Here is a 24,299-nt window from a genome sequence, read left to right as displayed (position 1 = left end):
CTAGATAATTGGTGATGAGTAACTAAACCTTTTCCTTTCAGCCCCCAATCAGAGAGAATCTAACCATTTCGACCAGCTTCGATGTCGCCCGATGACCTCTCCTCCCTTATCACCACCCTTCAACGTGACCAGGCTAATACAATCGGAGCTCTCCACCAAAAACTACAAGTATTTCTAGGTATTGAGTTGACTCAGACGAGCAATTTGATTCTAAGCAAATTGTTGTTATCTAGTTAAAACCAATTTCAATGGTTAACATCAGTCTAATTAATACAACTAATTTGCAGTTCCAGATTTCATGATTATCTTGAGGATTTTACTAAGTTGTGACATATTGAGCATGCAACGCATAGAAGTTTTGCCGAGTCAGATTAGTTTTAGAACTAATCCCTTTTTCTTTTTTAACAAACACAAAATTAACAAATCTTATGTTTGTTTTAAAAATAAAAAAATAAGGGATAGTTAAAGCATTCAAAATTTTTGCTAAAAAGAATGACTTAAAAACTTCAACTTGGGCATCAGTTTTTTTATTTTATTTTTTATATTTACAGGAATGAGAGCAAAATGAGATTAGGGCAAAACAAGTATGAAGATACATATCAGCTAGCTGAAGCTACAACATAAACTAATCTATTTATTGTAAAAGAAATGCAAAATAAAAATACAATAATAATGATGAAGCATCAAAAAAATAAATATTGGGACTTACACTAAATCAGCCAATCAATATGTACAAGTTTTTTTTTTTTTTTTGGTAAACTTAAAAAAGTTACAAGATTATAAAAACATCTATATACAAAAATTATTTAGCAATGCTTCCAATGATGGTGCAAATCACTGCAGTGAGGATCAAACCATTTGTAGTTTGCATATAAAATATAAAAGGAGCAGGCCAAAAACTTTGCATAAAAATAATGAATTATAAAACCTCCTTGCATTAAAATTATGAAGAATAAAACCAACTCTAGCACAAGGAGGATGTACCAGTGCAAACATAATGAAATTTATTCGAAGATTAAAATTTAAAACGGCAAGATAAGCTGTCTATCCATTTAATTATACACATCCAGAAAATTTACTTGCATTGAGTTCCTCCAATGTCCTATTTACTCACCCTTTTATTTCTAATGATATCACTAGTATCGTTAGGCAACAATATTTACGAAAGAACGATGGTATTGGTTGAGATTAGGGGGATTTTTATAAATAGTTTTTGATTTGGATTCGATTCGATAAACATTTAACCTTCTTTTGATATCCTCAAGTATAGTCTGGCAAATGAGAGCATCTATATTAATGACCCACGACATCTGTTAAGGAATGGTGGGGTAAAGGCTAGAAAAAACGTTCTTCCAAAAAGTCGATCCATGTCAACTAGGGGAAAAAATCACGATGAAGCTGAGCTACCCCGGGAAGAGTGGTACGCATCCCAGTTACAACCGCAGATAAGTGTGTACTTGAAAATGGAATATATGGGGCGGTTAGCTTAAGCCTGATTAATGAGCGTTTGAAATCTTGGATGGTGCCAACTACTAAAAGGCCTCTCTCCTTATTAAGTACTTATAATGCAATATTGGATGGTTAGCTCAAAGGCTCACTACAACAAAAACTGCCTATAATAATGTTTTTATACCAAAATGTCATTTAAAAAAGCCACGGTAACACAAAGCCAATGTTTCTAATATCCGTCATTAAAATTTTATTTTTTATGATATTTAGTGTGACGTTTATATTAAACATCGACAAAAACTTACATATTACGACATTTTGTTTCTACTTAGCGACGTTTATTTCAAACGTTTCTATAGTTGTATCTTTTGCGATTTTAATTGCGACGTGTCTAATAAATATATTTTTTTTGAAATACTTTACGATGTTTATATTAAACATCAGAAAAAGGACTTGCTTATTATGACATTTTGTTTACCCTGCACGATATTTATTTCAAACATCATTAAAGTTGTAACTTCTATGACTTTGATTACGACATTTATAATAAACATTGCATAAGCTCCTTTCTTTTTTAAAATACTTTGTGATACTTATAGTCGAAAAAGGATCTACTTGTTATAATATTTTATTCATACTAAACGACGGTTATTCACATAAGCTAGCATCAAAATCCAACTTATATAAAAATAAAATTAAATAAAAATAAGAAAGTATTTTTATTTGATTTCTATATATATATTCTATATATATGTATATATGTTATTTATATTATTTATAACTTCTATTGAATGGCAAAAGCGTCATGTAGCCATACTTACCATGATTAAATCAACCAAATGATAGGATTGGAGAAATCGATAATCAATTTTGATGAAAGATTCGAGAAACATTCAACTTATTATTTGACCAACAAGCTCTTAATTTTTGATGCATCTTATTTTAGACACATTTCAAAAGGACCAAATAATGAATTAGGTTTGGCCTTTCCTAAATTGACTAATATCAGTTAATTTGCTAAAATATTTTAGAATTGGATACCCTAGAGTTAGACTACTTAATAAAAATAAATTTATAGCAAATTGAGTAAATTCGAGTTTAATAGATCATATTAAATAATTTAAGATAATTTGGAGTGAATTAAATAAATTAGTGTTAAATTGCCTATAGTGGGTTGGATAGGGATAGTAACGGATCACACTTGAATCGAATCTTATAAGGATCTAAGTCAGGAACCAAACTTGCTAGTCAAGATCCAGATCCGAGTCTGAATAGAATACACTAGGTGAGACTTGGATCCAAGTCCGACTTGAAGAAAGCTAGTGAGATCCGAATCTAAAATATCAAATTGAATTTGGATCGAATTTTGGACTTTCAAATAAAATTCTATATTTATTTTTTAAAAATTACCAATAAAAAATATTTTTGATCAGATTTTGGATTTTCAGACTCGGATTCAAATGGATCCGAATCTAAATGCGAATTTCATTTGGATCATATTTTTTGATTTCAAGTTCAACCTAAATCCAAAAGAAGTAGAATGCCAATCCAAAAATTTGATTAAAATCCGGATTGAATTTTGGACTTTCAAATAAAATTCTATATTTATTTTTTAAAAATTACCAATAAAAAATATTTTTGATCAGATTTTGGATTTTCAGACTCGGATTCAAATGGATCCGAATCTAAATGCGAATTTCATTTGGATCATATTTTTTGATTTCAAGTTCAACCTAAATCCAAAAGAAGTAGAATGCCAATCCAAAAATTTGATTAAAATCCGGATCGAATTTTCGGATCACAGAGATCCATTGTTACCCTTAAGGTGAGATAAATTGCTCTCCTACTATTAATTAAGTTATCTTATTTCAATAGATTGTAATTGGGTTTGATCGGATTATCTTTTTAGAATAAATTGATTTGGATTTAATACATTTGGATCGGTTTAAAATTGAACCCAACCTATTAACTTAATTTTGAATCCCGCCATATATATATACATATATATTTGATATGATATCCCTCCACATTTTCAATCTCCCTCCTAAACATCGCACGTCGTTCCCTCTTCCCCTCACAAACAACAAAAACCCTAGCGCTAATCTCTTCTAGCTTTGTAAGGGTGACCAGCCACCGTCGAGTGGTGATCAGAGCCGGGAGAGTAGCCGACGACATGTACTACTCTATTCTTTCCCAAAAAAAAAAGACACAGTAGGAAACACGGAAGGAACTCCCCAAGAGATTTCTTTTCCTTCTCCGATTAGAAGTCCCAAATCTACTCAAAAATCTGCTTTAAATCCAACTCTAATTCCTCCCTAATGAAATCCTATAACATCTTCATTTTTCTTACTGAAAATCACCACATTCACGCTATTTTTCTTTCCGTTATTTCTTTTGGATTACTGATGGATTATCTTATTTTTGGCCATCGAAAATTGGATCAAAACTCATCAAAGACTAGGTAAATCCCTCCCATCTTATTCTCTCAATAATTCTTAGTTTTAATCTTGAATTTTTGATGAGTTTTTCTGACAAAAATTGCTTGAATTTTTTTGTTGAATCTCCTATTTTTTTTGGTTTTGATCTTGCTTGCCGCCGTCATTGGCTACCGCTAGTCACTGGATCAAGCCGGTTATAGTCATCGATGATTACCCCTTTGGCCTCAAGGGTCACCGATGGGGAGGAGGGTCTTACTAGCTCGGGAACAAGGGGGAAGAGGGTTCCCCCTGTTCTGTGAAAGAATGAAGATGTAGAGGACTGCACTGGTCCTCTGTCCCATGAAGAGAAAAAAAAAAAAGAAAAAAGAAAAAGGGATAAGAAAAGAAAAGAAAGAAAAAAAAAAGAGAAAAAAGATTTTGTCTCTCCTCTCTTTCTCTCCCTAATTTTTCTCTCTCCAATTTCTCTCTTTGATATTTAATTATAGTCCCTTACCCTCCTCCTAATTATATAACAAATTGATGTTTTAGCAATTCTTTGTGATCTATAGGTGAGCTTTCATTACATACAAGGTCAGTGTGTGCTCAGATTGAAATCCTTGATTCATAAAGGTACTATTTTTATTCTTATGAATCTGGTGATGTCTCTTTTAAAGTTCACATAGACTTCAACAATATAGTTTACTTTAGAAATATAATATAATACTCTTGTTACTGTTTATAAGTTCTTCGATGTTTGACTTAGTTTGGTTATATCTTTTATACTAGTTTATAAATATAGTGTAACTTTATTATGTTCTCACTATACTTTTTTTATTAAAAAAAGGTATCTTTTTGGATTCGATGGATAAATTTTGGATTCACGAGCCTAACAGAATTAGTGCAAGATATTTGCAAGAAGTTGCTAATTTTATAGATTTTGCTCTTAAATCCTCTGCTGATGGAAAGCTTGCTTGTCCACGTGTAAAATGTGTTAATGGCCGCCGTTATGCTCAAGATGTTGTCATAGACCATCTATTGAATCATGGATTTTCTCTAAGTAACTCATTGGTTTTGTCATGGAGAGTCCTTATTAGGAGTTATTGGATCCAATGAATCTAATCGTGCTTCTTATGATCGTGGACAGTGTAGTATAGATGCACAGCTTCATGTGCGACAATTTATAGAAGATATAGTTATTGGCTACACATACGGGGATTGAAATATCCATCCAAATGGTAAAACTTTGAATCCAGAGATTTCTAAATTTTATCAATTTCTAAAGGAAACTAATGAAGAACATTTTAAAAGGTGTATGAAACATAGTAAGCTCTCATTTATTCTTGATCTATTTCATAAGAAGTGCTTGAATGGATGGAGCAATAAATCTTTCAAAACATTGCTCGATGCATTAAGAGAGACATTACCAGAGGGAGATAAGTTGCCTAAATCATCTTATGAGGTCAGAAAGCTTATTCATGAATTGAGACTTGGTTATGAGAAAATTAATTTTTGTCCTAATAATTGTACGTTGTTTTGGAAAGAAAGGGGGCTGATGATCAAATTTGTTCTACCTGTGGTGCTTCTAGGTGGGAGACCAATACTAGTGATTCCAATGTTGGCTCTTCTACATCAGCAAATAAGAAAAAAAAAGCTAAAAAGATCTTACGGTGGTTTGCTTTAGAACCAAGATTGCAAAGATTATTTATGTGTTTAAAGACAGCACCGTTGATGCGATGGCACTTTGAAGGTTATAAGGATGATGGGTGTTTGAGGCATCCTACTGATGCTCGTGCATCAAAAGAGTTTGATACTCGATATAAAGATTTCTTAAAAGATCCTCGTAATGTCTGACTCGATTTAGCTAGTATCCGACTCAATATATCCTATATAATTGTGATGCAGATACCTCATTCATTGAGTAAGTTTTAAAATATCCCTTTCTTATATTAATATTCTATAAGATATTTGCTAATACAATAATATAGATTTAGTTACTAACTTTGATCTTTTTAACAGTGAGTACCGAATGGCAATTAGAATGGGGCAGTGCAGTAGGAAAAAAAATTGCCACTCCTCTCAAGTAAAAATAGAAAGAATATATAACTCAACATTTAATAAATAGTTTCGGTCTCATGTGAGTTTAGTTGAATCTATTCTTGTCTAAATTTAACTTCATATTAATTAAAAATTTAATAGTTTATTATTTTATTTTTCAGGTTATGAGGCTGATCGAGTTAAAAAGTCCACGAGTTACTGAGCATACTAAATGGCTAGCTCAAGGTCCTAATAAGGTGGCAAGAAGGTTTATTGTGTATATCATTGGAGGTATTAGATTTCATATAAAAGAAAGAGAAGATAGAAGAAAAACTCAAAATAGTGGTGTTGTTATCACAACCAAAGCATCAAACTCAGATGAAGATATTGTCTATTATGGGGTATTGCAAGATATAATTGAATTGAATTATTTTGAAAGATTTAAAATCATGTTATTCAAGTGTAACTGGGTAAATGTGGAGTGGGGAAAAGGTGTGAAGAAAGATACATTTGGATACATACTTGTGAATTCATCAAAATTGGTCCACATAGGTGTAAACTTAAATGATGAGCCATTTGTACTTGCATCACAAGTCCAGCAAGTTTTCTATATTTGAGATCCAGTACAACCTGAATGGCAAGTGATTTTTTGAATAAAATCTCGAGACATGTATGAAGTGGACAATAAACTATCATTTGAGTCAAATAGCAAGCTTTGTTAAGATCATGATAAGATAATGGAAGAATATGCTTAAGAAAATGAAGAAGTCAATTGGGTTAGGAATGACATAGATGGCATAACTATTAGCATGGAAGACAAATCAAAGGATGATTATCAATCTGAAGAGGAATTGTAGTACTTTTTTCATGAAAAAAATTATTTTAAATTATTCTTCTATACTCATTTTTATGTTTTGGTACCATTACATGTTATATTAAATGTTTAATATTAAGCTTTATTTTTACCGCCTGTTTACTAGCGTAGTTTGTATTGCATATTGATATGTAATTTATTGAATTATTTATTTATTGTTATTAGTAGTTTAATTTGAAAAAGATTAGGCTACACAATGTTGGAGAGGATTAGAAAATAAAGAAAAAAATCAACTACTTCTCCGTAGCCTCAAAAAAGAAAAAGAGCAAATCACTACCAGAAAAGAATATTTTTGTAACGAAATTATTTATGACATAAATATTTTCATCGTCACTAAATATATTTATAATAAAAAAATATTCATCATAAATAATAAAATATTTATGATAAAATAATTTTTTATCATAAATAGTTGAGTATCAATGATGAAAAAATATTTCCATCGTAAATATATATTATTTACGATGAATATTTTTATCATAAATAATACATCATTTATTTTAATTTTAAATTTTTAAATATTAGTGATAAAAATATTTTTATCATAAATTATTTAAGTATTTATGATGAAAAATATTTTTTCATCGATAATAAGATTATTCCCAATGCAAATATTATCATCGTCAATATTTGAAAAAAAATAAAAAATTTAAAAAATTTAAAAATTATAAATTATTTATGATGAAAATATTTCATCATAAATAATTTAATATTTGAGATGAAAAAAATTTTATCATAAAAATTTTATTATTTATGATGAAAATATTTTTATCGTCAATAGTTAAAAAAATTAAAAATTAAAAAAATACTTATTATTTATGATGAAAATTTTTCATCATAAATAATTAATTTTTATGATAAAAGATATTCATCGTAACTACTTGATTATTTACGATGAAAATATTTTCATCGTCAATATTAAAAAAATCAAAAAATTACTTATTGTGATGAAAGTTTTTTATCATAAATAATCAAGTATTTATGATAAAATTTTTTTTTATCATAAATACTTTTATTTATGATGAAAATATTTTTATCACCAATATATAAAAAAATTAAAAATTTAAAAAAATTATAAAATTAAAATTTTTAATTTTGTGTAAAGTTACTACATCTATTTTTTGTAGTAGCTGTATACATCTTTTGTCCTTTTATTTGGTAAAAAAGTAAATGTGAGTTATAATCCAGATCGAACTTTTTGTATGAAAAAATTATATGAAAGTAGGTAATATTCGTGGATTAAAATGAATAGATTTTTTTGAATAAAATGGACTATATGTTTATTTATGACGTAAAATTTATCTGTTCATCACTGTCACTGGTACTAGTGATATTAATGAATCTTTCTGATGGAGGATCTGTCTTAAGCTGCATGAAAAGAGTCTCCTTTTATACAAAAATCATATAGTTAAGCAGCGCATTCTAGCATGACTTCCACGATCTCGAAAGGTATTATACTTTCTACATCGATCGATGCTCAAATATATCTCTGTAGGAGTTCTAATTATGAGAAGACAAATAATACGAGCACTCATCTTCCTAGCAACGCAAAGCATAAATATGAGCTTATGCTTTATAACACAACTTGCACTACCCGCAGGTTTGCTTTGATTCTGATTAATTACTAGATCTTTGATGCTCACATAATTTTTTTTGAATTTCTGAAGCTCGATCATCACATGTATGCAATACAGCTTCTAGATCTTTAATTTTCTATCCCTATCCTATCATCCAAATTTTAATCTTGATGGATTTCTCTCACGAACTCAGAATCACCACGATATTCTCGTACTCTAATTTTCGAAACGAAGACTCCAAGAAGAAGACAAGCTCCTTGAAGATCGAAGACTTTAAAGCTATCGATCTCCCATAGTGTCTATTCCATTGTGCAAGTCGAAGAGCTATTCTTATAATAATTATTAGCGATATAAATTAAATTTTTCATCATAATTATATTTTTTATGTACATAATTTTTTTAGAAAAAAAAATTTTGAAGAAAAATTATAAATTAATTATTTATATAAAATTTTTTTATTAATAAAAAATTAATTTTTTTGATGAAATTATTTTAAAAAATTTTTTAGACCAAAAATTTTTTAGGCTAAAGAAAATTAATTTTATTTTCATCACAAATATTTTTTTAATATCATTTTTTTTGTTAAATTTTTTGGATGGAAAATTTTTTTGGTGGAAAAATTTAAAATTATATTTTTTATGAAATTATTATTGAAAAGATATTTTTTTAATTATTAATGATGTAAAATGAATTTTCATCGCAAATAATCTTTAAATTTTTTAATAAATTTTTTTATAAAAATTTATTTATGATGTAAATTTATTTTCTATCGACAACCATTTTTTAAAAATATTATTTTAATTAATTTTTGTGAGTGACAAAAAGGTATTTTCATCGAAAAAATTATTTTTTTTAAAAAAATTGTTAAAGAGAAAAAAAATTTGGTGGTATTTATTAGTGACGAAAACTAGATTTTCATTATTAAAAGCCTTATTAACAATGAAATTTTTTTTCCATCGTCAATAATTTATTTCATGAATTTTTTTGGATAAAAATTTTTTACAAAAAAAAATTTTTAAGTGAAAATTTTTTTGATGGGACTTATTGACGATGAAAATTATTTTTCGATGCTAATAATCGTATTAGAGACAAAAAATTTTATTGCTAATAGTTCTGCATTTTTTAGGCATCCACTCGACGTCTCTTCGTGTGAAACCCACTTCCCTGCCCCTCTTTCCTCTCCGAGCTCTCCCCTCTCCCCTCTCTTCACTCCGATCAAGCTCTCCCTCTCCCCTCTCCCTCTCCATGCTCTCCCCCCTCTCTTCCCACCGACGAGCGTGTCTCCACCGTCGCCACCACCGTTGTTGTCCGCACTGTTGCTGTGGACTTCTCCGCCACCGTCGTTGACATCTGCTGAAGGTAAGGGCTCTTCCCACCCCTTTTTTTTTGGTTGATCGGGCCACCAGGGGGCAGAGGGGATTGCAGGGGTAGGGGTGGGCGGCCGAGGGTGACATGGGGACTGGGGCCCGGGGGTTCGAGGGGCGGAGGGGGTTGTAGGGGTGGGGGTGGGCGGTCGAGGGTGACACGGGGGCAGAAAGGAGGTCAGGGGGTGGCCGGGGGCGACACGGGGGCAAAGAGGGGGCCGTGGGTGACACGGGAATGGGGATGGGGTCGACCGACGAAGGGGGTTGCAGGGGTGGGGGTGGGCGGTCGGGGGCGACATGGGGGTGGGGATGGGGTCGGGGGGGCAGTCGGGGGGGACACAGAGGCGGGGAGGGGGCCGTGGACTGTCGGGGGTGACACGAGGGTGGGGAGGGGATTGATCGACAGAGGGGTTTGCAGGAGTGCGGGTGGGCGGTCGGGGGCGACATGGGGGTGGGGATGGGGTTGGGGGCTATCGGGGGTGACATGGGGGAGGGGAGGGGGCCGTGGGCAGTCGGGGGTGACACGGGGGCGGGGAGGGGGTCGGCTGGTGGAGGGGGTTGTAGGGGTGGGCGGTCGGGGGCGACATGGGGGCGGAGATGGGGTCGGGGGCCGACCGAGGGCAATATGGGGGTGGGGAGGGGGTCGGGGGTGGTCGGGGGCGACACGGGGCTGGGGAGGGGGTCGGCCGGGAAGGGAGGAAAGGAAGAGAGAAATGAGAAGAAAAAAAATAAAAAATAAAAAAAATAAAATATTAATAAAATATTTTATTATTTGATTAATAAAAATAAAATTCAGATCACGATCTGAATTAGATCGAGATCGAGATCCGGATCGAGATCTCGATTCGGATTGAAAACCAGATCGAGATCTGATCAGGATCTGATTTGGGATCCGGGTTGCAGGGGGTTGGAGAGGGTGGTGGCGCCGCAGGGGGTAGGTCACGAGGGGTGGGTGACAGCGATGGTGCTGCGAGAGCGGGGGTCACGGGGTCTGAGTCTGGGCGACACTAGGTGGATGACGGCACCGGCGTCGCGGGAGCGGGGGTCGTGGGCGGTCGAGTCCGAAGCTCATTTAGAAAAAAATATTTTTAAAAAAATACTTTTAGGTAAAAAAATATTAAAAAAATAAAAAATTATTTATTATATATATAAAAATTTAAATGCGGATTGGGTCAGGGTCGGGTGAGAGGGGGGCTAATCGATCCGAATCCAATCGGGTTGGCTCTGGGCTGGGCCAAATGTCTGCCCGAGCCCAGCCCGATGGCCAAATGGATCCTATTTTTTTGGCAAGAGCCCAGCTTAAATGGTTTGGGGCCGAGTTCAAAGCCCGATCTGATGGTTCTCAGTGGCTTGATGGGCCTCCTGATGGTCCGACCCACTTCCAGCCCTATCCGTGGGACTGCCTTTATGGTGTTGCTTTTGGTAAATTTGAAAGATGAGGGAGAGAGAGCGGAGGACATTCGGTGTGGGATTGAATTTCATGTTATTATTTTATGTTAATATTATTTTGCATGCTCAACTACTTATAGTTTATTTTATATTTATTGCATAAATTTTTTAGTGTTACTGCAGAAATTTATAAATTTTTTATTGTTCCACTAGCGCAATGCACATTATTTTTGCTTATTACAATTTAATTATTTTATGTATTATTTTATATATTTTTATTTATTATAATTAAATATAAAAAATATTTTTATTTTAAAAAAAAAATTACTAAAATTTTTGATGAAAAAATTTCGATACAGAGTTACTCTTTTTTTGATAAATTAGAAATTCATCTTTGAATGTATGTTCAGAGATGATAGTTAAATTGTGTTGAGCCGTAGATTTTTGTTCAAGAGTCAATATTAATCAAAATCAACTCTTGGATATCCTGTATTCAGACTTTTTAAAAAAATAATAATCTTATTATTGTTAATAGTTGATATTTTATTTTATTATATGATACTCAGCAGTTATCTGTCCACTGTTCTCTGGGTATATAGTGGATAGGGTATGTAAGCACCATTTTCACGTCGTATACTTAAAGAACCATGAAGAGATACTGTCAAAATTTTCACAATAATAAAATAAAATATTGACTAATAATAATAATAAAATTATTACTTTTCTGAAAGGGATAAGGTCACACCTGTTAGTAATGATTTGAAATGAATAGGATTATACATTTTTGCTTCATTTAATTGGTGAAAAGAGATCTTTTGTGTTACTGTTCAGTCTGTATTCTTTAATGCGTGCTATTTTGTATAAAATGATCCGTGCCTAGATCCGGATTACGATTTGATCCAAAATTTGGGTCAGGATTCGATCCAAAATTCGAATCAGGATCCGGTTCGGATGAATCCACCGAAAATTTTTTTATTGTTAATGATTTTCATGTTTGTTGTTAGATGGATATCAATAAAAATTGGATGAATGCCAGAAGTATTTTTTTGCCTGAATATCGAAAAAGTGTTCGAGATTTTATAAAGTTTGCACGACATAAGGTTGACAGTGCTAGTCGGATAAAGTATCCATGCAAGAGATATGTTAATATAGTATATCATCACATAACACTTGTTGAGGAGCATCTGCTATGTTATGGTATGGATAAGAAGTATATTTGCTGGATATAGTATGGAGAGAGTGATCTGAATGAAGTTGTGCGGGATGATGATGATACTGAAGATGATAGTGATGCTGCTAAACCTATCGAACATGATGGTATAGGAGAACTATTAGATGATTTACATCAGGATGTTTGTTCAAATGTATGCATGAGTACTAGTGCATCTGAAGGCAATTCTGATCATGAACACAATATCCGACTTGAGGTAGAAGGAATTTTTGAACAGTTTGTAAAGCTTGTAAGGGATGCACGAGAGCCACTCTATCCAAATTGTGCAAAATTTTTTAAGTTAGAGTTTTTAATAAAATTACTTCATATTAAAATCGTGAACCGATGGAGTCAGAAGCCATTTGACCAAAATTTGATATTGATTAAAGTAGCTCTTTTCGATGAAGAGAGACTTTCGAAATCGTATTCTGAAGTAAAAATATACATACAAAAATTGAGACTCAGCTATATTCCTATACATGCCTGCAAAAATAACTGTATATTATTTTATAAGGATAACGAACAGGCAACTGAAATATCCAAAATACAGTGAGTCTAGGTACAAAACTAATAACAAAAAAGAAAAAGAGATACCTTAAAAGATTTTTAAGGTATTTTTCATTGATTCTAAGACTTCAAAGGTTGTATATATCCATAAAAACAGCTGAAGAAATGAGATGGCATCATGAGCAGCAGGTTTTGGAGAAGAACATACTTAGCCACCCAGCCGACTCTATAGTGTGAAAAAACTTCAATGCATAACATTCGCACTTTGCGAGTAACCCGCGCAATATCCGGCTTGGTCTAGCGACAGATGAATTTAACCTCTTTGATAATTTGAGTACTTCTTACAGCATGTGGCCTATGATGCTAGTTGTATATAATGTGTCATCTTAGAAGTACATGAAAGAATCATTTATTTTTATATCACTATTGATTCCGAATCCGAAAGCATCAGGTAATGAAATTGATGTATATCTATGATCGTTAATCGATGATCTAAAGAAGCTATGAAAAAATGAAGTACAGACATATGATTCTGTGAGTCAAAAAAATTTTAAATTGCATGCTTCGATTTTATGGGCCATAAATGATTTTTTTGTATATGAAAACTTATCTAGGTGGAGCACCAAAGGATATCTGGCATGTCCAATATGCAACAAGGATGCATCCTTCTTACATTTAAAGTATCGATGAAAAATATATTTCATGGGTTATCGGCAATTTCTACCTACTAATCACTCTTGGAAGACTCGTTACAATCAATACTTTGATGGTAAGTCTGACCGACGTCCGTCACCTAAGGAGTTAAGTGGAGCAGAAGTCTTAGAAAAAACTTGAAGTCATTGAAAATATTCAATTTGAAAAAATATCGAGTACTCACAAGCGGAAGTGTACTGAAGCTGAGCTGAATTGGACGAAATAAAATATTTTTTTTGAACTATCATATTGGAAGCAGCTACTACTTCATCATAATCTGGATGTAATGTACATTGAAAAGAATAGTTGTGATAATATCATCGGTACAGTATTGAACATCTCAGAAAAAATAAAAGATAGTATAAAAGCTCGCCTTGATTTGTAGAAAATAAAAATTCGGTCAGAGTTGCATTTAGTTCATCAAGGTGATAGATTTTTTATACCATCTACATGTTATTCGCTGTTTGGTGAGAAAAAGAAGAGTTTTTAGGGATAGTTCAAAATCGTAAAATTTTCTGACGCATACGCTTTAAATGTATCGCGGTATATTGGCAACAATGACGACAATATCTCTAATATGAAAAGTTATGACTCCCATGTGATGATGCAACGCTTGCTTCATGCGGTCATGCGTGGCTATTTGGGTGGTGATATTTAAACTCATTGATTGAGTTAGAAGTATTTTTTTGAGAACTGTGTTGTCGAAAATTGAAGATTAACTTACTTGAAAAGTTTGAGAAGGATATCGTGCTCATTCTTTGTAAGTTAGAAAAAAAAATTTCATCATTATTTTTTGATGTTATGGTACACCTGGCTATTCATCTTCCAAAAAAAGCTCTTTTGACAGGACCGGAATATTATCGATAGATGTATTCTATTGAAAGGTAAAAAAATTGTATATATTTTATCATACCAATTATAAGATGTAAATATATTTCTAAAATTTAAATTTATTTTTATTTACAGATTCTTGTGTATCCTAAAAAAGTATGTGCGCAATAAATTAAAGTACAACTTGAAAGGTTTATAGCAGAAGTATATGTAGCTACAGAATATGTCACATTCTGCTCGATGTATCTTAACGATATCGAAATAAGATTCAAGCATACAGATCGTAATGCAAACCGTGAATAGGATGACAATGAACCGACACCGTCTATATTTAAACAAATAGTTCGATCCATTGGTGGAAAGAGATATGAATTTATGGATGTGAATGAGCTATCTAAAGCACACTTCTATATTCTAAATAATTGTGAAGAAATTGAAGATTTTATTGAGTAAGTACCATCTCAGTATACTATTTAATATTCTAAGTAATTTTTTTATATCCATGTAAAATTAAAAATCATAACTTGTTGCAGTGAGCACAAGAGTATACTATGTAAAGAGAATAATACGGATGCTGATGATCAATATAGAAAAAAATTTATAAAATAATTTGATGACCTTGTAAGTTGCACTAGTAATATATTATTTTTAATAATTATAGAAATAATTATTTGAATCAATATAATTTTTTATATTATGGTGTAGATGAAATATAAGTATTTCAATAAAGAAGAAGGTACGATCGATGAGTTGTATGATTTAGCGTGTTGTTCCAATCGAAGGGTTAACCACTACGTATCCTATATCATTGGAGGAATAAGATTTCACATAAAAAAGCTTGAGATGCAACGACAGATTCAGAATAGTGAGATTGCTACGATAGAATATGAAGGAGAAGAAAAAATAGAATATTATGGTGTATTGATAGATATCATAGAACTGAAGTATGGGTCCAGTAATTCTGTATTCTTATTTCAGTATGAATGGTGGGATATTAGCAATAAAAAGATCGGTATTCATATCGATCCATACTTTATCAGTGTAAATTTTGCACGAACATGGTATCAGAATGAGACGTATATATTAGCAACTCAAACGAAACAAGTAATATATTTGAAAGATCTAAAGTATCGAGGTAATTGGCATGTCGTACAAAGAATAACATGTAGAGGTGTATATGACATACCAATCTGACTAGAGATGGATGAAAATTCAGATTTACATGAAGAGAAAGCTTTTCAAGAGGAAGAACAAATATTAGCCAAGCTTTTTATTAATGAAGAACTTGTAACAGCTCCTTTGAATAGGGCTGATCTGCCGTCCAACGAAGTTGAAACTGATTTTGTATTTAATCTTGATGAGTCAGAGGGTGACGATCAATTCATAAATGATGATGAGATAGAAGACGATACATTAGTCGATTATTGTGATTCGGAGGAGGACCTACATATCGAGGAAGATACGAATATTGATGAATAGATCTATATTCTTTGTTAAATCTTCTTTTGCAATAATGGTATGCGATATAATTCTATTTATTAGAATGTAATTTATTTTTTACTATTATTGTTCAATATTATATTCATTTATATGTCAAAAATTACAGGTATGGCACCAAGAGACAAACGATGATATTCGCATTCACAGTCTACCCCTGAGACTGAGGCACCTTCACCCATTTCCACTATCGCACCAGCTCCATCGTCAGAGGGTCCTGCACTAGTAGGTCCCAGTGAGGTAGGTTCGAGTAAGACGGGTCTGAGTGAAGTGGGTCCGAGTGGTATTATTATACTTTTTATATAATAAAATTTAAATTTTTTTATTTGGATAGCTATCATACTAATGATTTATTTATTATTGTTTCAGGCCAGTCTCTACCAGTAGTGTAGTGAGGGCGAGGTCCATCGAAGAACATCGCTCTAGAGCATTGGAGATGCAAGCACCCGAGATAGTATCTCCGTATTGAGATACCACCCGACTACACCAGGCCCATTAGGAGATGGTGCGAGTCGTGGCAGACTGAGCTGAGTATTATATGCCATAACTATGCCTCCGTGATGCTTTTCAATTGGTATTACATTGTACGGACTCAGAGAAAAATTTTCTATATCTAGTTATAGATAAAATAAATTATACTATGAATATTTAATTAACACGGTATTCTTTTAATATTTGTTATTGGCAGAGTGTATTTGATATTATTGATTTTGAGGAGGATCGTGTAAAGTGAGCTGTAGACGCTCATTTATGTTTGCGTTTCAAGGAGTATCACCACTGCATCCATCAGCATTGGTACCATGTGATGCAGGATCATAGGATGGAGGCAGTGCGGCAGCAGCCCTATGACAGCATCACTATGGATGATGGGCTCTCATATGCCGGTATTACGAGAATCCAGCATATCAGGTTACACATCCAAACTTTTTTTTAGAGTTTAATGATTGAATTATTTATTCTTAAATTCAGTTTGTTATCTACTAATTTGACTGCTAACTGTATAGAGATGATATGCCCAGAATACCGTGAATTGGACGAGATAGACCATATCGCATTGTGGGGATTCGAGATCGTTTTCTCATCATATAGAGTAGATAATAAGTAATTTTTAATTAGTATATTTTAACTCTTTAGCTATTTTAAAAAAAAATTATTAATTATTCTCAAATTACAGAGAGATATAGAGAGTGACGAGCTTTCTGATAGGATCAATATCTACCAACGGACCTACCAGCGATGGTCAGAAGAGTAGACGATGGAGAGTCAGGAGCTTTTTATAAATTTTTTTAATTATTTTTTTCATTCACAGTTTGATTTTTAGTACAAAATTAAAATAGCTATAACTTTAATTTTTAGGACCATATGATAGGCATCAGATCCCAGTCTACCTCTAAGGGCTCGACCGCACCCACAGATGACGAGACCTGTGATCAGATACTTGGTATGAGTCCTGTTATATTAGGAGTCTAGGGTATGGGATCAGTGCTTCATCATCCTCACGCTCGTCCAAAGCTGACATTCATGCTGCCTGCGATGCTCGATTGATGAAGGTACAGAAGCAAGCTACTAAAGATCTACAATGGATTGAACAGCGAGCTGATGAGTTGGCCGCACATATCGATGAGTACCAGCTGCTCCAGACCTAAATGATAGAGCGGATAGTGTAGATAGAGTGGATGATGCAGCTGATGAGACAGCAGCAGATTGATCCGAGCTCTTTCGAGCGATCCCATTCCTCAGTCCGTTCTTCTTCTACAAATGCCGTCACTTGATGGTCTCTTTATGTAGCTTTTTACTTTTATTTTAGATCTTTTATAATTTTAATTTAATATAATAAAATGATAAAATTTATTTATAAATTTATTATGTAAATTTTTTTATTTTTAATTTATAAAAAATATTATAAATATAAATTAAAAATATATATTCAAAAATTATTTTAAAAAAAATATGTATAAATTTTAAGTGACAGAATTATTTCTGACAAAATATTGATCGTCAAAAAAAAATATTAGCAACGAAAAGATTGGTCATAAATAATTTTTTTAATAAGTTTAAAATATTAAAATTTTATATTAAATTAATAACGATAAAAATACTTTCATTGTAAATAATCATTATTTATTAGCAATAAAAATTTATGTAAAAAATTATCGTATTTGTGATGAAAAATTCATGCCGCTAATATTTTTTTTAAATTTAAATTTTATAAAAATTTATAATTAAATTAATTACGATGAAAGTGATTCATCATAAATAATTATTTTTTATTAATGATATAATATTTTATCATAAATTACTATTTTTTATGACTAAAATTTTTCATCATAAATAGTTTTTTAAAAAAATTTAACAATAAAAATTTTTGGTTGGTAATATCTATTATTGGTGATGAAAATATTTTTTCATCATAAAAAATTATCAACAACGTCATTATTTATGACTAAATATTAGCAACGATAATTTCATCACTAATAACTATTACCAATAAAAATCTATTATAGGTGATGAATATTTTTGTGTCGCTAATATCCTGTTCTGTTATAGTGGATGTTGGTAGTTTATTAGAGATTCAGAGTACTTTTTCATCTCAACATCAAGCTCCTACCTTAGGATCTCAGTATCAGAATTCACAGCATTTGTAAGCTCAAAATAATTCATAATTATCTTATGAGAGTCCAGCTTCATCTTCACATGATGATCAAATAAAATTGAATACTGATGTCAATACAGAGCGTAAGTGCTATTCATATTTTGTAAAAAATATATTTTTAATAATTTATTTTAATTTAATTTAATTATTTTTTTGATGCTTTTATGGTCCTATATCAAGTCTTACAATATGTTTTAATTTTTTTCTTGCAACAACTTCTACTGAGCAACGTAAAATTGGAGGTCCTACTATACTTGCTGATATATGGAATTTATGTGAAGGAGAAGATTTGCCAAAATAATTTAATATTTATAATCAGTGTGTTGATGATGGTGACCTTGAATATTTTTGTGGTACTGTGGCAAGAAATCCCAATTTAACACCACTTGAATTTGATGATTGGAGGAAAGTTCCAATGGAATACAAAGATGAGATATGGAGAGTTGTGAAAGTAAGTTATTATAGATCTTTTATATTTAAGTTGGATCATTTAATTCAAAATTACTAGATTTGTATTGTAAATGTTTTCTATGTTTTTTCCTATTAGATTTTTGTTCCTAAATCTAGTTTGGTTTGTTTTCAGTGAAAGTTTAATTTGGAATCGATAAGAGGTCATCAGTTATTAAGCAAGTTGGACGTTGCTTGAAAGAATTTAAACATTCATTATATTATGATAATTTTTTTAAGTATAAGTCCCTAGCTAAATTGAAGGCTAATGTGGATCTTCGAATCCAACCTGATCAGTGGGTAGCACTTGCTAATAAATGGTATTCACCAGAATGGCAGGTAATATGTTAATTTTTAGAATATTGCGTAAGAATCTAATATTGTAATTCAATACTATGAATCATGGATATATTTGTAGGTAAACTTCAAAAAAAAAAAGAAAAGAAAAGTCGAGCTCAGATGAAAATACCACATACTTTTGGTACCATATCTTTTGCTAGAAGAGTTGAGACAAAGGTATGCAGTATTACTTAAAAAATATATAAAAGTTTTTTTGTTTAATATTATCTTATTTTTGTTTATTGATATTTTTTTCTTGAGTAGTCGTTGATATTCTTATATTTTAGTAAGTTATTGATTTTATTTTTTTATTGCATAAAAGCTTAAAAAGATAGGAAAGCATCATGATAGAGCAAAGCTATATGTTGATTGGCACAAATATAAAGATGAAAAGCCAGTGACTGCTGAGGCAGCAGCTATTATTATAATTTATTCCCTTACACTCTTATATATGTTTACTATATTTATAAATTTTATTTTTAAAAAATAAAATCATATTACTCATATAACTTTTTGTATTCTCTTTTTATGCGGGAGAGAATTGAGAATCTTAGGGCTACAAAGGAAGTAAATGGTAAAACATCTCAAGTTTCAAAAAGTTTTGCATATTTGGAAGGGGATATATTATCTCAAGCAATTGGGCCTGAGAAATATGAGTGTGTGTGTGGAATGGGTTTTGGAGTTACCTCCAAAATGTTTGGAAAGGCAAATATTGACACGATAAAGATGTTATGATCCAGGTGGTGTGCCCAAGGCCCAGGGGACCAAGGTTAAGGCCAAGGTCCATCATTCATGAGGGCTTCATGGAGGCTCTAGGGCTAGTTGGGCCCTAGGTTGAAAGGCTGTGGGCCTTTCGGGTTCTTGAGGTCTAAGTTATGTGGGCCTCAAGGGATCAATTCTTTATGGGCCAGGTCTGGGCCCAGGAGAGGTGAGATTAGGTCGAGTCATGGGTGTACATGGGCTTGGGTTAACCTAATCTCCCATAGAGTTGGTCAAGGGAGTTTTGGGTTTGGGTCACTTGACCCACTGTTTATATATACATGTACTTGTATAGGTTTGATGAAGTCAAAAAGATAGATGACTCTTTCTCTCAAGTCTGTCTCTCTCTTCTCCCTCTCTCTCCAGCAATCTTCCACACATCAGGAGCAAGAAACCCTAGGGTTTCTTGCCGCCAGTCCATGAAAGGAAAGAAAGGAAGGGAGGTGCTAGCCCCTTCCCCCTTGCAGCCGCCAGTCCATGAGTAGGGGTTTTACATAGGGTTCTTTCTTTTTCTTAAGATTTCTTTTTCTTTCTCTTTTTCCAAGAATTTTTGATGAACTACAGTTGGGTCAGAGTCCCTTCATAGTTCATGCTTGATTCAGTGCATAGGAGGAGAAAATCCTAAGGGATCCTAGTTACTACTCCTCTGTAAAGAATCTTGATGGGTTATCGTTGGGCCTTAGTCCCTTCATAATCTATGCTTGAAAAAGACAAGAGGAGTAGTCGTTAGGATCAATAAGAAAAATTCTAGATAGAATTTCCTAATCTAGATCTAGTGGATTCAAAAAACCTTAGATCCTTAGTCTTATTGTCTTTAGCAAATAACTTTCGATTTTCGATTTTCGTTAAAGCTCGCTTGAGCATAGATTTGAAAATCATTTTTAAACCAAGTCTCTGTGGGATCGACCCGTACTCGCTGGTTGTGCTACTCTGCACACTGTGCGCTTGCGGTTTTATTTACAAATTTTAAGATTTGCACATCAAGTTTTTGGCGCCGTTGCCGGAGATTTGGCGTTTTAAATTATTTTCAAATATTTGTTCTTCGTGCTTTATAACTCTCTTTCTTTTTCCTTTAGGTTTCTAGATTTAGTTGGTGATTGCTGAAAAACTCAGGTACGCTTCTAATTTCTCTTTTATTATTTTTAGTTAATTACTTTTTCTTTTAGACCTAATCATTTGAATTTACTTAATCACAAAAAAAAAATAAAAAAAAAAATAAAACAAAAGACATTTCATAATCGTGAAGTAAAATATCAAAATAAAAAAAAAATCTAAATTAAAATCTTTTACATTCTTGGTCATCTTGTTTATTTGTATTTGCATTTTCATAATTAATCTAAGGGCATCAACCCATTAACAAGATAAGGTGGGGATTTCATTACCCTTCCTTAGCCCAAAAACCATCTCCATCATATTGCATTACCTAGACTTTTAATCTTAAAATCAATTAGACATCAACCTTAAGGAATTCGAGCTCAATAGGACAAGGAACCCTAAGAGTTCTACCAAGTTTGAGTTGTTTGATTAGTTGGTGTCTAGGCAAGTCCCTGAGGGTGGTTTGTTAAATTGGTTCAGTTGCTGGCCTGGCCAACTCGTTTGGTGTCTAGAAAGGCAACGATGAGTGAACCTCCCACCTCTTATACTTACCTGGCTAACTAGTTGATCAATCTCCACTTGGAAGGCTTGAAGGGTCATCTTGGAACAGTTAGGAGCTGTTTAGATTTAGAACTCCTTAGGATCTTTTCTTTAGAACTTTTTTTCTTTTCTTTTTTTTTCTTATACATAAAAATTTTATAAAAAAAAATTGTATAAACATCGAGAACCGTACACCTCGTGTGTGGAGAAGAGTGTCGGGTCGTCTAGTTAGAATTGAGTCAATTCCTGTTGTTCCAATGGCTGAACCAATCCAACCCATGACCCTTAAGGATTTGTGTTATCCAGTTGGCTCCATCCAACCATCTTGTATCAGGTTGCCACAACCCACAGCTAACAATTTTGAAATCAAACCTCAAATCATAAATATGCTTCCAAAATTCACAGGATTAGAGGATGCTTATATATTTATTAGAGAATTTGAGGAGGTATGTGCAACCATGAAACTGCAATTAACAGAGGATGAGGTCAAACTTAGATTAATCAACTTTGCCCTTAAGGATAATGCTAAGAAGTGGCTTTATAGTCTGCCAAACCATTCTGTCACTACCTGAGAGGGCTTTGTGAGAATATTTTTGAAAAAGTATTTCTCCCATCATAAAACAGCTAGGATTAGGAATGAAATAAATCAATTTTACCAACTAGCTGGTGAATCATTTTGGAAGTACTTTGATCGTTTCAAGAATCTTTTGACCCAATGTCCACACCATGGAATAGAAACTTGGAGACTATGCCAAATCATCTATGAGGGGTTAGATTCAAACTCAAGAACCATGCTAGAGTCCATGTGCCAAGGCCAATTTATGGACAAAGAAACTACTGAAGCTTGACAATTCTTAGAAGACCTAGCCGAGAAAAATTTACAGTGGAAAACAACTAGGGAACCTGATAAAGCTACACCTTCAAGAAGAGGAATGCATCAAATTCAACCAACCCTAGCATCAAAGGTCAAGATTGCAATCTTAACACGTAGATTGGAAGCCTTAGAATTACAGAGACCAGCCAATGTAAATCAAATATCTGCACCCATGTGTAAAGGGTGCAATGCACTAGACCATGTCTTAGAAGAATGTTCCAACTCGAATGAGTGTGCACAGGTGAATGCCACCTATCAAGGACCATTGAACAATCCTTATGCACCCACATATAACCCAGGTTGGAGGAATCATCTGAATTTCTCATGGTCCCAGAATCCTAATGTAGGCAATCCAAATTTCAATCAGCAAAATTTAAGGTCCAACCCAGTGATGAACAACCCGCCAGGCTTCCATGATAATGACAAAAAAATTACCTCTTTAGAGAAAAGCCTAGAAGCCATGATGAAGACACATACCAGCTTTATGCAAACCACGGGTCAATTCATAAATAATAACACCCAAGCTATAACCCGTCTGGAAATGCAAGTAAGTCAGCTGGCTTCGACCATTAGTGAACGAGAACATGGTAGGTTACCTAGCCAACCTGAGCCAAATCCTAGGAACCAAAATGGTCCACGACCCCAACAAGGAAACCAAGTTAATGGTGTAAATGCCATTCATATCTTAAGATCGAAAAAACAAATAGACAATAAGGTAGTTGCACTTGATGATATAGAGGACTCATCTGCCGAGTCACCTTCTAAAACTACTACCTTTCAACCTCAAGCATCAAAAACTGAAAATTCACCTAGTCCAGTACTTAAAAGTCCTAGAGCTCCTTTTCCAAACAGACTGAAATCTAATAAATCTGAATATTTAGACAAAATTTTAGAGGTATTTAAATAAGTCCAAGTTAATATTCCTCTTTTAGATATAATCCATCAGGTTCCAACTTATGCCAAATTTTTAAAAGATCTTTGTACTAGGAAAAGGACCACTAATGTACCAAAGAAAGCATTTTTGGCTGCAAGTGTCAGTTCATACCTATCTAGCCATGTGCCAATTAAATATAAGGACCCTGGAGCTCCAACAATTTCTTGTGTTATTGGAGAAACCAATATAAAAAAGACCTTGCTAGATCTAGGAGCTAGTGTGAATATCCTTCCATATTCGGTGTATGAGCAACTAGGATTAGAAAAATTTCAACCTACTGGGATCACATTACAGTTAGCCGATAGATCTCTCAGGATCCCTAAGAGAATGGTCGAGGATGTTCTGATAAAGGTTGAAAATTTTATTTTTTCTGTAGATTTTATTGTTTTAGAGACTGAGCCAGTGCGAATCCTAAAGGACATATACCTGTCATTTTAGGAAGACCATTCTTAGTTACGGCCAATGCTGAAATCAATTGTCGAAATGGTCTAATGAAGTTATCCTTTGGAAATATGACCATTGAGCTTAATATTTTTAACTTAGAACAGGAATCCTCTTCTCATGCTGATGTCAATGTAGTCCAAGATGGTATTTATGAATCCATTGACATTAGTGATGATGAAGTCGACCTAGAGTCTAACCCCTGGTTAATCCATGAGTCTGAGGATGTCAATGAAATACTTAAAGAAAATCAGATTAATCAGAAATCGATACTTCCTACTGAACCAATCATTGAGATGGTGAAATCATCACCTAAACCATCGATAGAAGAAGCACCCATTTTAGAACTGAAACCCCTCCTAGAACATCTCAAGT

At 33.1% G+C, this 24,299-nt stretch overlaps 1 non-coding gene across 1 annotated transcript; it reads right to left on the bottom strand.

Annotated features, from left to right (window-relative positions):
- Positions 1-22,301: 22,301 nt before the first annotated feature.
- LOC140856779 (small nucleolar RNA R71) lies at positions 22,302-22,408 on the bottom strand. The gene has a single exon (XR_012140381.1). It is a non-coding gene; the product is annotated as a small nucleolar RNA R71 (small nucleolar RNA).
- Positions 22,409-24,299: the final 1,891 nt, after the last annotated feature.

This window comes from Elaeis guineensis, chromosome 3, assembly GCF_000442705.2.
Source record: "Elaeis guineensis isolate ETL-2024a chromosome 3, EG11, whole genome shotgun sequence".
Classification (NCBI taxonomy): Eukaryota; Viridiplantae; Streptophyta; class Magnoliopsida; order Arecales; family Arecaceae; genus Elaeis; species Elaeis guineensis.
Note: the sequence above shows the minus strand (reverse complement) of the source record. Positions and strands in the feature narration are given on the sequence as shown.